We start from the raw sequence: 13,469 nt of genomic DNA, 5'->3' as shown, positions 1-13,469 counted from the left end.
GCAGCAGCAGAGCTAAATTTGGTCACTTGTCACCCCTGAACCAATCACTTAGGCCAGGGGCTGAAAAATAGAGTAGGTCATATGACCACTCATGATTGGACTATCACAAATCTCATCAATGCTTTTTCATCAATACCACATTTTATTAAATAAGTCTATTTAATACCATGTTTAAGAGATACATTTTATCTCTGAGGAACTGGAATGTTCCTCAAGGAACATTAGACTGTTATTAGCAAAAGAAGAAATGGATGCTAGAAGGATCTGCATAAACTTTCCATTTCTCCAGATCATACTGGAAGCTCAGAATTACTCCTTGGACTTCTCTTCTGAATGAGAAAATTGCAAGCACTTTTAAGATAAAATGAAAGAAAATTAATGGATGGAAAATTAAACCTTTATTCCGATGCAATTACATAGGGGATTTAGATAGATAAAAAGTAATTATTTGAGTAGGAATTTGGCTAGATGCCTGATTTTTAGAGATCTTATCATGAGGTTACTGATTCCTGGCTGACTTTGAGAAAGAGGGCTCATGTGAAGGATTAGTAGTGCCACTTACGCAATGCTCGTTCATTTTTCAGAATTGAAGTAGCTAGAAGATGGGAATCACCAGAATGATTTTTGCACACAGTACAAGGTAGTTATCTTTATAAACATAAATCTGAATCCTTTAAATGTTCTTAGACTATTATAAATGATCCAAAGAGAGATTACATTATATTCTAATTCTCTTAAACTTGGTTTGGCCCATGAATGCTCTAAAAATAAAGCTTAAATTAACCCACTGTTTTTTCTTCAGCACCTCTGTTTACTGTGCATGGCTTTATTTAGCGCCATATTCAGAAATGCATCATATTACATGTATAATTTACATATATAATTTATGTATCTGTCTATGATACCTATGTGTTTTATATAATATAAGATATAAGCAAAAATTAAGTAATATGGTATTTGTATTTATCATATTTTATCATTGGTATGCATGTCTATGTGCTCAGTCTCGTCTGACTCTGCAATTCCATGGACTGTAGCCTGTCAGGCTCCTCTGTCCATGGAATTTTCTGGGCAAGAATACTGAAGCAAGTTGTCATTTCCTAGTCCAGGGGATCTTCTCCATCCAACCTGAATCTTTTGTGTCACCTGAATTGACAGGTGGACTCTTTACCACCTGGAAATCATTACTTATTCTCTATTATTCTAAGTAAATTGTGTAAACAATTTGAGGTATAGGGCTAATCAATGAATCATCCCTTCAGAGCATTTTAATATTGTATGAGAAATGTTACTTATTATATAAATTCTGCATTGACCATATAAAATAAGAATTCTTCTATTTTTATAATTAAAAACTCTTTTAATGTGTTTATCATGGATAAGTGTTTGAAAGATGTGGTTTCAATCCAAATAAACTGTATTTCTTGTATATTTGCTTTCTCATTTTTAGTTAAAGATACTTAATATCTAGCTATTTCCACACCTGTCCACCACACTCATGCTAATCAGTTGGGGATGGCAGCAGGGGAAGACTTAATCTTTTCACTGGTGCAAATAATTTTCTTTGGTTTTTTTAAATATTAAGAAAGTTCACTCCTGTGATCACCCCTCAAACCTCAGGTTGAAAACTGCTGATAGAATAAAGGCTTCTTGAATGGAAGGAAGGCAAGTTCCCTGAATGACATAATAGCTGGTCTGGTGCTTTTTAGTTGTATGTTTTTGGATGCTGCTCCATGGCTAGGAAGTTCAAGAAGCAACCATTTCTTTAAGAAGTTTTTAATGCATGCTTGCTATGTAACAAGTTCTGTTCTGGACCCTGAAGAATCAGAAATGAACCAAACATAGCAATCCTTGACAATCCTTGACTCACAATCAAGTGAGGGAGCTGACAAAGAAACAGGATCAATCAATAAGAATATATGTCAGATGATGATGAGTGGTAAGAAGAAGCAGACATCCTGATTTAAAAAAAAAAAACAAAAACTGTCCACAGGACAGCAACATTGAAATTATAACATTTTGTTAAAGACTGAAAACTGTGAGGAAATGATATATCCGAAAGAAGAGAAAGTGCAAAGGCCCTGAGGCAGTAGTCCACAGACATTTGAGGAACAAGCAAAAAAGGCCAATGCTGTCCACTGGGCTGCACAGATTTCAAGCTCAAGTTTAAGGTGAGTGATTACAATAACATTTTGTTATTTCTCTTTTTCTCCCACCAATCATCATTAAGTTATACAGCGGTCATGGGATCCATCCAAAGCTCAGGTCAGCAGTGAAAACCAGCACAAATCTCTTCAGAGCTTCTGGGTCATTTAGGGCACTACTATCTTGAAAGATCAACACAAGCATGATATGAAGGACAAAATAGACGCTTAATTCTTTCTGGGAAAGAAGTTACAGAATATGATTGTCATTGATGCTTATGAATTATAACTACAAAGCAGCATGAGTTTCAAACATTCACAGCACATGTAATATTATAAAATTATTTACTTTAATCAGAGCCTATGAAATAATCTTTCAATAAAGAAGTGGTTCAAATGATGTTGGTAAATCTATACCTATAAGAATGTTGATTTCAGAATCATAGAAAAAAAAAAACTAATTTTTAGGAAAAGAAATAACCAAGGGAGAGAAGCTATAGTATCCAGAAGTGCTTGTAAAATGACTATATATGTAATTGTCCTCTCTTTTTATATGTTAACCTGATTTGGTTACCAGTTTCTCTTATTTTTAGGGTTTAGTAAAATAGAGAGGGATAGAGATATAAGCAGCACATAGAGGATTTCACATAACAAGTAACCTACTTTAAGCTAGAGAATACAATTACTGTCTTAACAGAGACTAAGGCAATGACGATTTATCTAGTTGACACCATTGAATGTTCACAGTAGAAGAATCTGACTCTGAAGAGATAAAATGTAGAAACAATAAATTATGATGTAAAATGGGGTGGAATAATAAAGCAGAGGAAAAACTCTTGGAGTCTAGAAACCTGAGGGCTCAGAGCCTAACTAAACAGACCCTGGAGTATGAAATTCTGGAAATAGGGCTCAAATATACCACAGTTGGCCCTTGAAAAAGGGTATAAATAAAAGGAATGTTTCAAGGAGGGGAAACCTTAGAACTAGAAAATGTCTCAGGTAATTTCAGCTAGTATCACCATTTTATCAAGACTATCCTGGTCAAATTCCATAGTGAATTTACATAGTCATTTAGAAAGTCATTGGAAGTCTCTATTCATGAAAGAGCTCACAAATTTTATGATCTTAGTGTCAATGCCTTTATTGTGAAATGACTCCACCCTCTAACAAAGAATCTTTTATTATAAATGTGTTATTCATTCAGGGAACAGGCAAGACCCTTACAGACATGCCCTTTGGGTTTGGAAAGAGAAGAAACCAGCAGATAGAGAAACACAATGAACAGACAATATCATTTTATCAAAAGACAAAGCCCAAAGGGAATTTAAATATTTAAACAAATATGCAGGCATTCCCCACTTGCAGGAGCCAAGTATATTTTGGCAAAAGGGAATTTCCATATTGTTTCTACTTTAATTCAGTGGTTAGTTCTCTGTTAATTAGAATCTTTAATGAGCAAATGTATTTTTTTTCCTTTTCGTTCTTTATTGGAATTATCTATGGCCAAATATCTCATAGATAAACACTTTTCTTTTTGAATTATTTATAAAATTTAATTTAATCCATTAATTTCTTGAGTTCAGATAAAAACTTCATGAAGCAAAACCAGATTAAATGTCAAATTTCAAAACTGAAATGTATCTATTTCCACATGTATTGACTTCATTCAAAAAGTCACATTTTTATTAAGGGTTGGTTGGTAAAGATATTAAATTGATGTTACTTTCTGACTACCTCTAGAAAGAAAGCAAAGGAGCAGAGCAGAGAAAATGTACATATGACTTTGATAATATAATTACTATAGGGAAAAATGTGTTCTTCACTGGAAAGCTACGCATTGTCTGTGGGGAACTATTATTTTATAACTCTACAAGCTGTAGAAAACTGATAGCAATGCAAAAATAATCCTTGTCTGAAGACATGTAAATAAATTTGTTCCAGTGGAGTTTTATCTACCAAAACTCTTCTAGCTTGGAAAAATTTGGATAATAGGTGAGAACCATATATTCTATTCCTCTAGGTGGGATTTTCAATACCACATATCATTATTTTATAAGTAAATTTACAGAATATCATGCTTTCTCATAAATAAAAACAGCAAAATACCTGAAATATGTACCACTAACATAAAGTTATCCTAAAGATTATTTGACAGCTATTTTTTTAACCTTTTAATCTATTAACCAGAATGTCCAGAAAACGAACAGCTGGCTTGTGAGAGGAAGTATAAGATTGTTACCCCCGCAAAATAAACAAATAAATACAATGCTAATAGATATACTAAAAGGTCATTAGAAATAAAAGCTATTTTAGACTTTATTAAATTTCCCTGGTGGCTCAGGTAGTAAAGAATCTGCCTACAATCTGGGAGACCTGGGTTTGGTCCCTGGATTGGGAAGATCCCCTGGAGGAGGGCACAGCAACCCACTCTAGTATTCTTGCCTGGAGAATCCCCGTGGACAGAGGAGCCTGATGGGCTACAATCCATGAGGTCACTAAGAGCTGGACATGACTGAGCAAGTAAGCACACACAGCACACAAAGTCCTCTACCTAGGATTGTTTGAGCATAGAATCTCATTTAGTGTGCAAAATATTCTGATATGAAGGAAAATCCAATAGCTTATGGAAAATATGCCTAAAAACAGGGTTCCTAGTAACACATTAAAAACAAGGGTGGAATCAAAATGCATTGAACCTTATAAAATTTGAGTGGCAAGATCAAATTATATCAAAACATAGGAGAAAAACATATTTGATATATAAGTAAGTCAGTGTGGAATTAGTTGGGAACAAAGCTAATATGAATCAGCTGTCTAATTACTGATAATTTAAATTACTATAAAAAGTATTACCATCCAATTTTTGCCATCACTGTATAGATTGCTATGGAAAATTCATTAAAAAATTGTTACAAATAGTTTATGGATTTCTTACAAGCAGTATGGTACATAAAAGTTAGACTTGTACTCAGTAGCTAAATTTTTGTAGACTATGATTTAAGAGTATAAAACAAGTTCCAAACCAGTGCCCAAAAAGCCCAGGCAGGAAGAAGTAGACTAGTAAAGTAGTCTTGGAACAAAGCTATAGGCACTGGTGGAGTCTGCAATTAAACAGAGACCACATAAGCTATCTGAAGATGATCGGCAGTTATTGTCTCCAGCTGGTTATTATCACGCAAGGATGCAGGATATGTCGTTTCATCTGATTTTTTAAGAGTCTGCATTCCAAGTTTCATAAAAAATCTCGAGATTTTTGCCACTGATTAAAAAAAAAACAAAACAGTTTTGACATTTTTGCCTCCCAGTATGATCCACTAAAAAATAATCTCCGGGTTATTCCTGACTAGAGAGGACAGCTCAATTCCAGTAATACAGGGTGCTTGGGGCTGGTGCACCGGGATGTCCCAGAGGGATGGGATAGGGAGGGAGGTGGGAGGGGGGTTCTGGAAGGGGAAAACATGTACACCCATGGTGGATTCATGTCAATGTATGGCAAAACAAATGCAATATTGTAAAGTCAAAAAATAGAAAATAAACTAAAAAAAAAAAAAAACACTCCTACTCTATAGCACAGGGAACTCTATTCAATGCTCTGTAGTAACCTAAATGGGAAGGAAATCCAATAAAGAGGGAGTATATGTATAAACATAGCTGATTCACTCTGCTGTACAACAGAAACTAACAGAACATTGTAAAGCAACTATCATCCAGTTTAAAAAAAAAAAAAGAAGAAGAAAAAAAGAAACATTGAATGGATCTCTTTGAAGACATCACACAAAATAAAAGATGAGACTATGCTTTAAAACTAGTTGTAAGGATCATGAAGAATAGGGAAAGCTAGGGAAATCATTCCAGATTGAAGGACAATAGAGAGCTACGACTATTAAGTATAATATGAATTCTTGGACTGGATCATTTTTTCCCAAAACAGAAAAGAAATATTGTTAGGACAATGGCAAGATTTGAATGAGATCTGTAAATTGGACAATAGTCATATCAGTGTTGATTTCTTGATTTGGATGGTTACACTGTATTGTCTTGGATAGTATTCTTAATTTGATGAAATGCACACTCAAGATTTTAGATGTGATGGGGTAATTTGCTCTCAAAATTCTTAAAACTTTTAGGGAAGTTGAAATTGTTCAAATTAAATGAAAATTGCAAAACTTGAAGTTACTTCTAATATACAAAGTAAGAGAACAGTAGGGATAGATAGGAAGGTGGCAAAAAGAAAAAAATCCTGCATTTCTGTAAATGTAAATTTTTTCAAAGAAAAATAAGACAAAATCTTAATAATTTTACTTTTACTTACAATTATAATTATATTTTATGGTGGCACCAGTGGTAAAGCATCTGTCTGCCAATGCAGGAGACACAAAAGATGCAGGTTCACTCCCTGTTTCAGGAAGATCCCCTGGAGAAGGAAATGGCACCCCACACATCAGTATTCTTGCCTATAAAATCCCATGGACAGATGAGTCTGGTGGGCTACATTCCACAGGATCACAAAGAGCTGGACATGAATGAGTGAGCACATTACAGTAGAAAATGTTCTGTTTACTCATTCTCTGAAACAACTTAGTTCAATGTAAGCCAGAAATACCAAGATTGTGTTAACTTTAATGTCTTCGAAAAATTTCCTTAGCAAATTAAAATTTCCCATAGATATGAAATACTCAGGCTAGACCACCTAAATACTCCTCACAAAGAGCTGGAGGCACAAATATTCCTACAGTAAATGATAAACACATGAATCTATACCAAGGGATATTTTCATGATGCTGTAACTTTAAACTTCTACATGTGTTGAAAAAATATCTTTTTAAAATAACTCTGGAACTGTTTAACACTAAAAAATGAATGTGTCTATGTGTAGCATGTATGGAATTTTGGTCACCAAAGAGACAATTATGGCAATTGCAAATTTGCTTCTGAATTGGTACCCCATGACCCTAATGTATTTTTATTCCTTGCTAATTAATTTTTCTCTCATAAATGACCCTGCCTCCTTTATAGCAGTTTATTCTTATTGCATATTTTTCTACCAAATGTCCAGTCAACTTTAAATTCATTTTAAAAGGCAAAGAAAAGTCACAAGTAACTCTTTGAATCTATATATTCTTTTACCTGTAAATTTATGTTTAATTTTGTCAAACTTTCTCCATACCTGAGTTATTTAATTCAATTTAACAAAATATCATAGGCTAAAAAATTAAGATCATATTGGACATGGGAACTGTCATTATTTAAGGTTTTTGAGGTCACCAGTATCATGCTATTTCTAGGAATAATTAGATATGTTACAAAAGAAATCATTCTCACTGCTTCACAACTCATCCCGATCTTCCTACTGGCAAGAATATTCTCAAGAATTTCTCATGCAAAACCTAACTAAGAATAATGAGATATATCTGTGAGACATTGACAGGAAACATAATATTTCACTTATGTGAATATCTAAATTAGCTAAAATGTTCCCACATTTAAGCAAAATTTTAAGCAATTCAAATGGATTTTTTTCCTAAATTATATTTATTGTCATTGACTTATATATTTCCTTATATAATTCAAGGTTATCATTGTGGACATTAGCGTGATGACATTACAAGTACCTCTCCAAGGATTTATGCCCTAAAATGTATGCCCCTCCCTGCCAAACAGCATGGCATCAGGGCTTGGGGGGCTGTATCTCCTACTCCCACCTTCTTTGGTATAGAGATGGGAGGCTGGGATCTCAGGCACCTGTATTATACCATGCTATACCCACACTTTCGTTTCATAGTCAGGCTTCTATTCCATTTGGGCCTATGAGAATACATAAGGTATTTCCTTGGGATTTCTAAGCAAAAACTTCCTAAATCTTTCTGCATATAGTCGATGATGTCCCAGAAGTTAGCTGCCAGGATTTAACAGCCACGGTTCAACTGTAAGAGTAGCCAGATTCAGTATGAAACCACCTTGTTAGGCTTTACATAAATTGTAATTAAGGACACTCTCAGCTGTGAACCTTTTCTGACCATCTCCAAAGAGTTGAATTTATCAGAAAAATGAGCTGTTACTGTACTTCATGTCCAATGGCAGTGCCTCCTTCAGCAAGTAATTTAGAATATATCTAACACTTGCAGTGGTAATTAAAACTTAAAAACTATCAAGAACATAAATACAGTTTTATATTTACAGGGATGAAATTATAAGGATGAAGTTATACCTGATGCATGTTCAAGCTTTAAAGGTATAGAAAACAAAAAACTCTCAGGAGACCTGAAGGAAGCTATAACTAAGAACATGGTTGAGGATATAGTCTATACCAGATAACTATCACTATGCAACCAATTATCCTAAAACATAGAAGCATAAAATAGAACACATTTATTTTCTCACACTTTCTGTGACTCAGGAATAGTTTAATTGAACCCTCCAGCTCCACACCTTTCACAAGACTGCAGTCAAGATTCTGGCACAGGTTCATAGTGGGATAGGATCTGCTTCCAACTTCACTCAGTGGTTTTTTTAAGTCTGTATTTTTCTTATGACATATTTATCATTTTTAAACACTTTTTTGAATTGAGGTATATTTACTTTTCAGTGTTGTGATAGCTTCAGGTGAATAGCAAAGTGATTCAGATATACATATATATATAAATGTGTGTGTATACATGTATATAAATATATGTATGTGTGTGTGTGTTAGTCGCTCAGCAGTCCAACTCTTGGTGTCCATGAATAGCCCACCAGGCTCCACTGTCCATGAAATCCTCCAGACAAGAATACGGCTGGGTAACCATTTCCTTTTCCAATGTATATGTATGTGTGTGTATATGTATATGTATGTGTGTGTATGCATGTGTGCATGCTAAGTTGCTTCAGATGTGCCCAACTTTTTGTCACCCTTTGGAGCATAGCCTCCAGGCTTCTCCATCCATGGGATTCTCCAGGCAAGAATACTGGAGTGGGTTGCCACGCCCTCCTCCAGGAGATCTTCTCGACCCAAGGATTGAAACCACTTTTCCTGCATTGCACACACACACACACGTGTGTGTGTGTGTGTGTGAGTGCTGTTTTTTGGATCCTTTTCCATTAAACGTATGTATGTGGTAATACATTGTTTTTTTTTAAATGGTGATATATGAAATGAAATGTTCCTGCCGCTCAACTATGCCTTCTAAAGAGTATTTTAATAAATCAGAATTAAAGACAAGGAATATAATTCACACACTAAGGAGTAATTAAACTCAATCTCATAAAAAATTACAGTAAATTTTAACTGTAATTAAAAATGGTGTATATGACAAGCCTAACTTCCATACCTAAAAGTCCAAGAGCAAACTTCCGATAAGTCATTGAAGGGCTCCTCCCCAGGCTTTCCATGAGGAGAGGAGATGGTCTGCCAAACTGAAACCTGCTCATTCGTGTGTTCCCTCTTGAAGATACAGCAGAAGCAGGAAGGGACTGCGGGTACTTCTGCAGACATAACTGTGTCATTCCGAGTAAATATTAAATTGAATACTCAAAATCTTCTTCTGAAAGAACCAAGTCCCTTTTACAAACACCAAGTGTGAATTTGTTTACTGGTGGTTTTAATTGGCCTGAGGTTTGGTACAGCTTGACTTTGTCAGTAAGGACTACTTTAGTTTAAAATGAAGCAAAACAATTTTAAAAGGCAGGGCAAGCCAATAGATCACCTAAACTGGAGACCAGTTGTGGTCTCAGTTAAAAATCTACTTTGCTCCCTAACTTTATTAACGGGGAATGGGGAAGCCCATCAGCAAGTGCATGCTAGCTACCAATAATACATATATTTTCTTTTCCTCACACTGATTTTGTAGAAATAAAGCAGTTAGGAAACATCTGAAAGGCCATTTTTTAAATATAAAAGAAATAAGAGAGGAAAAGAGATAGAAGATGCCTTGAATAAGACTTGAGACAGAGAAAGAAACCTGGGACTCTATGGTGTTTGAAACACAAAAACAAAACTGCAGGGTACAATGGACATATATCAGGACAGTCACTTATATTTTCTTGCAAACTGAAATTATGAACGTAGCAGGGAATATCTATCAGCATAGTAATAATAGACTTAAGTATTAACTCAACATAATATCTATTCCAAATAGTCAAATGGGAATTGATCATGATAGAAAGATCCAGGAAATATTCTTAAAATCAGTCCTTTGGAGTTAGAATATAGAAAGAAGTAGTATAATAATTATGTTTCCAGATTATTAGGGTATTTCCATCAAATATGAATTAAGTACTGATATTTTATACATGTACAATCCTTTCTTTTAAAAAGCAATAACTAAAACACAAAACATCACAATCATTCATCATCCAATCAGTAAGAAACATTTATTGTCCCAGCACTGCTTAGATTTTCTCAGAATAAGATGTGTGGAAGCAATTAGTGGATGTGGTGTGTGAGTGTTTGTGTGTGTGTGAGTGTGTGTATAAGGAGGAACTGGTAGATGACCTTTGAGGTCATGCAGCACAGCTATGGATCTAATTCAGTAATGACTTCTACACCCTACCTGTCTCATGAGTATTATGAATCTACTTCAGCATTTTCCAAAACATAGAATTCACTACTTTAGGAGGCAGCCTCCTTCATTTCCAGGAAATATGATTGCCAAAATATGTTTCCTTATTATGAAGTCAAAATTTTCACTCTATAATATTCACCTCTAATGTCCCAGACCTAAACTAAATTATGCCTTTGGAGATATACACACAGAAACACACACACACACACACGCAATCATGACTATACAGAGAACAAAGGAACTACTATGCTTTTCACTAAATCTCTTCTCAAATGTCAAACCAAAGTCTTTCATTATTCTTTTAGTTGTATGCTGCGTTATGGCTCAGTTGAATCCTCATATGACTCTACTCAAAAATGACAATATTATCCATAGCCTTGGTTGATTGCTGCAGAAAAGAGTACAACTCTCTCCTAATTTGTTTTGATCTATTTTTCCTATTGTAATAGAGGAAATGCTAGTAGTAGTAGTGTTAGTCATTCAGTCGTGTCCAACTCTTTGAGATCCCACAGAGGAAAATGCTAAGGTAGATTCAAATGGGTACTAAGTAGGCTTATTTGGTGGGAGAGACTATAAGCCAAAAGATGTGAGAAACAAAGACACAATTAGATGATAAAATTCAGCAAAAGATACAATTGGGAGCCACTTATATAACCTGAGAAAAGGAGGCACATTTACAAAACAATCTGAGACTTCTGACTCCTCCAGGCAAGGAACGTTATCATACCTCCTTTCATTATTTATCAGTGCCTGCTGGTGATTCTATTGCATCTGATTCCCCAAAAGTAGTTTGAACTCAGTATGTTTTGACAAAATCTCTCAACAATATTACATGTTGAATGTTTATTCAAAGAAACTTTCAATGAGTTACTATTGAGTTCTTAATGCAAAGTGTTTCTGTAAAGTGAATCATATATCCATTTAAACAATGGGAATTTTTTTTAGAAAAAAATTCCCAAGGTAAAATTTAAGAAGATTGATAACAAGTACTAAGGTATTAGCCATTTTCCTTATTTTCCTTAAACTCTCTCTCTGGGATACTGAAATCACCTGATCTCAACCACCCACAGTCTAGAATAAATGCTTCATCTATGGGCTGCCATTTTAAAGTAATGAACCTAGTAATGGACCAGTGTAGACTGTCTTTGCAGCAAAAGCTAGTGGGTTGGAAAAGGTGAGCAATTTTCTTGTAATCTAGTGGTTACTCTGAGGAGCTAGAAGTTTGGCGGCAATTGGTGTTATTTGCTGGCAGTTGCCAACCAACTGTGCATTGCCTTGTGGAGGAAAACAGTTCAGGATAGTGGGAGGAGTGGTTTATATATAAAGCGAACTCTTATAACTCCAGAAGATCAAAGCCTGAACCAAATAGGTGAGAATTGTTCACTTAGAGGGTCATCTAAGGGAAAGCTATCAAGGGGAGTTGCAAAGCTTGCTAATTCTATTTGAGATTCAACACTAACCAAGAAAAAAAATATGTATCGAAACCAAGGGGCCTATTTCCAAACAGTTTAAGGGAATGTGTTACATTTGTCTTCTTTCTGTGGCAAATACCAACTATGTGGCTACATTGCTGGAAGAGGTGGGGTGGACTTCTTGACATTTTGGTTTATCAGAGAAGATGACTTCCTAAGTAGATGGAGGTAATAATAATTCAGAAGGGAAGCTAGGAAACCAAGACTCTTACTACACAGTCAGGACTCAGATCCATTACAAAGAACATTCACTGAAAGAATGTGGTATAAAATTGGAAGAAAGTAGAAACTCTGTTTTTCTATAGCACCTCTTTAAGTATGCACAGAAGAGAAAGAGAGAACAAAGAAATGGCCCCACTGGAAAGTCAATGGCATAGAGAGCACATCCATAAGGACTATAACTAATATTTAAGAGAAGAGCTTTTTCCTACAGAAACTACATACAAAAGTCCCTTAACAAATATTTGTTAAATGAATAAATGATTAGGTTAATAAGGAGGAATCACTCCTAAATTCTAGGAAATCTTATATTTGGGAAAAAATAAGTATTTGGAGAGTGATTGACACTGTCAGTGGATCAATAGGCCAATACTGAAGTGTGCTGTTCTCTGAAGCATGGATCCAGGAAGTAACAGCCCACAGAGACAACTGTATAATACATTTGATTCAACTGGGAATCAAAAATACCACCCAAAGAAGTTGAGGGAAATTTCTAAGGAGTATTTTAAAGTATCCAGTAATACCAATAAGAAATAATAAATTTGGAAGAATACTAGTGCTTGCTTCAGCAGCACAGATACTGGAATTGGAATGATGCAGAGAAGATTAGCATGGCCCCTGCACAAGTATGACATGCAAATTCATGAAGTGTTCCATATCTTAATATTTGTATAATTGAATCACTTTGCTGTACACCTGAGGCAACACACAATATTGTAAATCAACTATACCCCAATATAAAATAAACATTAAATTTTTAGAAAGAAGAATACCAATACTTATAATGTCAGATCTCCATATAACAATGCACAGAACATGAAAAAACAAGTTGCATTTAAGGTTTTTTAAGAGGGGGAAGAAATACTGACTCATAAGTCTTTTGGATAAAGCTAAAATTTTGTATAATATAAAATATGTGCATTACTGAATAGGAACAGATTTGGCAGGAAAACAGAAGAAAAAAAAGGTGGATTGGTGCTACATGTCTAAAGTATCTTATCATAGTCCTGATAAGATATAGAAGGGATAAATAATCTGACACTGTAGGTGATTGAGAGAAAAATCAATAAAACAAATGAGATTTAAAAATAAAT

At 34.8% G+C, this 13,469-nt stretch overlaps 1 non-coding gene across 1 annotated transcript; it reads left to right on the top strand.

The window, feature by feature from the left end:
* The first annotated feature begins 12,931 nt into the window (after positions 1 to 12,931).
* Positions 12,932 to 13,038, top strand: LOC145539973 (U6 spliceosomal RNA). The gene has a single exon (XR_014078110.1). It is a non-coding gene; the product is annotated as a U6 spliceosomal RNA (small nuclear RNA).
* Positions 13,039 to 13,469: the final 431 nt, after the last annotated feature.

Source organism: Giraffa tippelskirchi, chromosome 2 (assembly GCF_054371585.1).
Source record: "Giraffa tippelskirchi isolate mGirTip1 chromosome 2, T2T-mGirTip1v1.2.pri, whole genome shotgun sequence".
NCBI lineage: Eukaryota > Metazoa > Chordata > Mammalia > Artiodactyla > Giraffidae > Giraffa > Giraffa tippelskirchi.
Note: the sequence above shows the minus strand (reverse complement) of the source record. Positions and strands in the feature narration are given on the sequence as shown.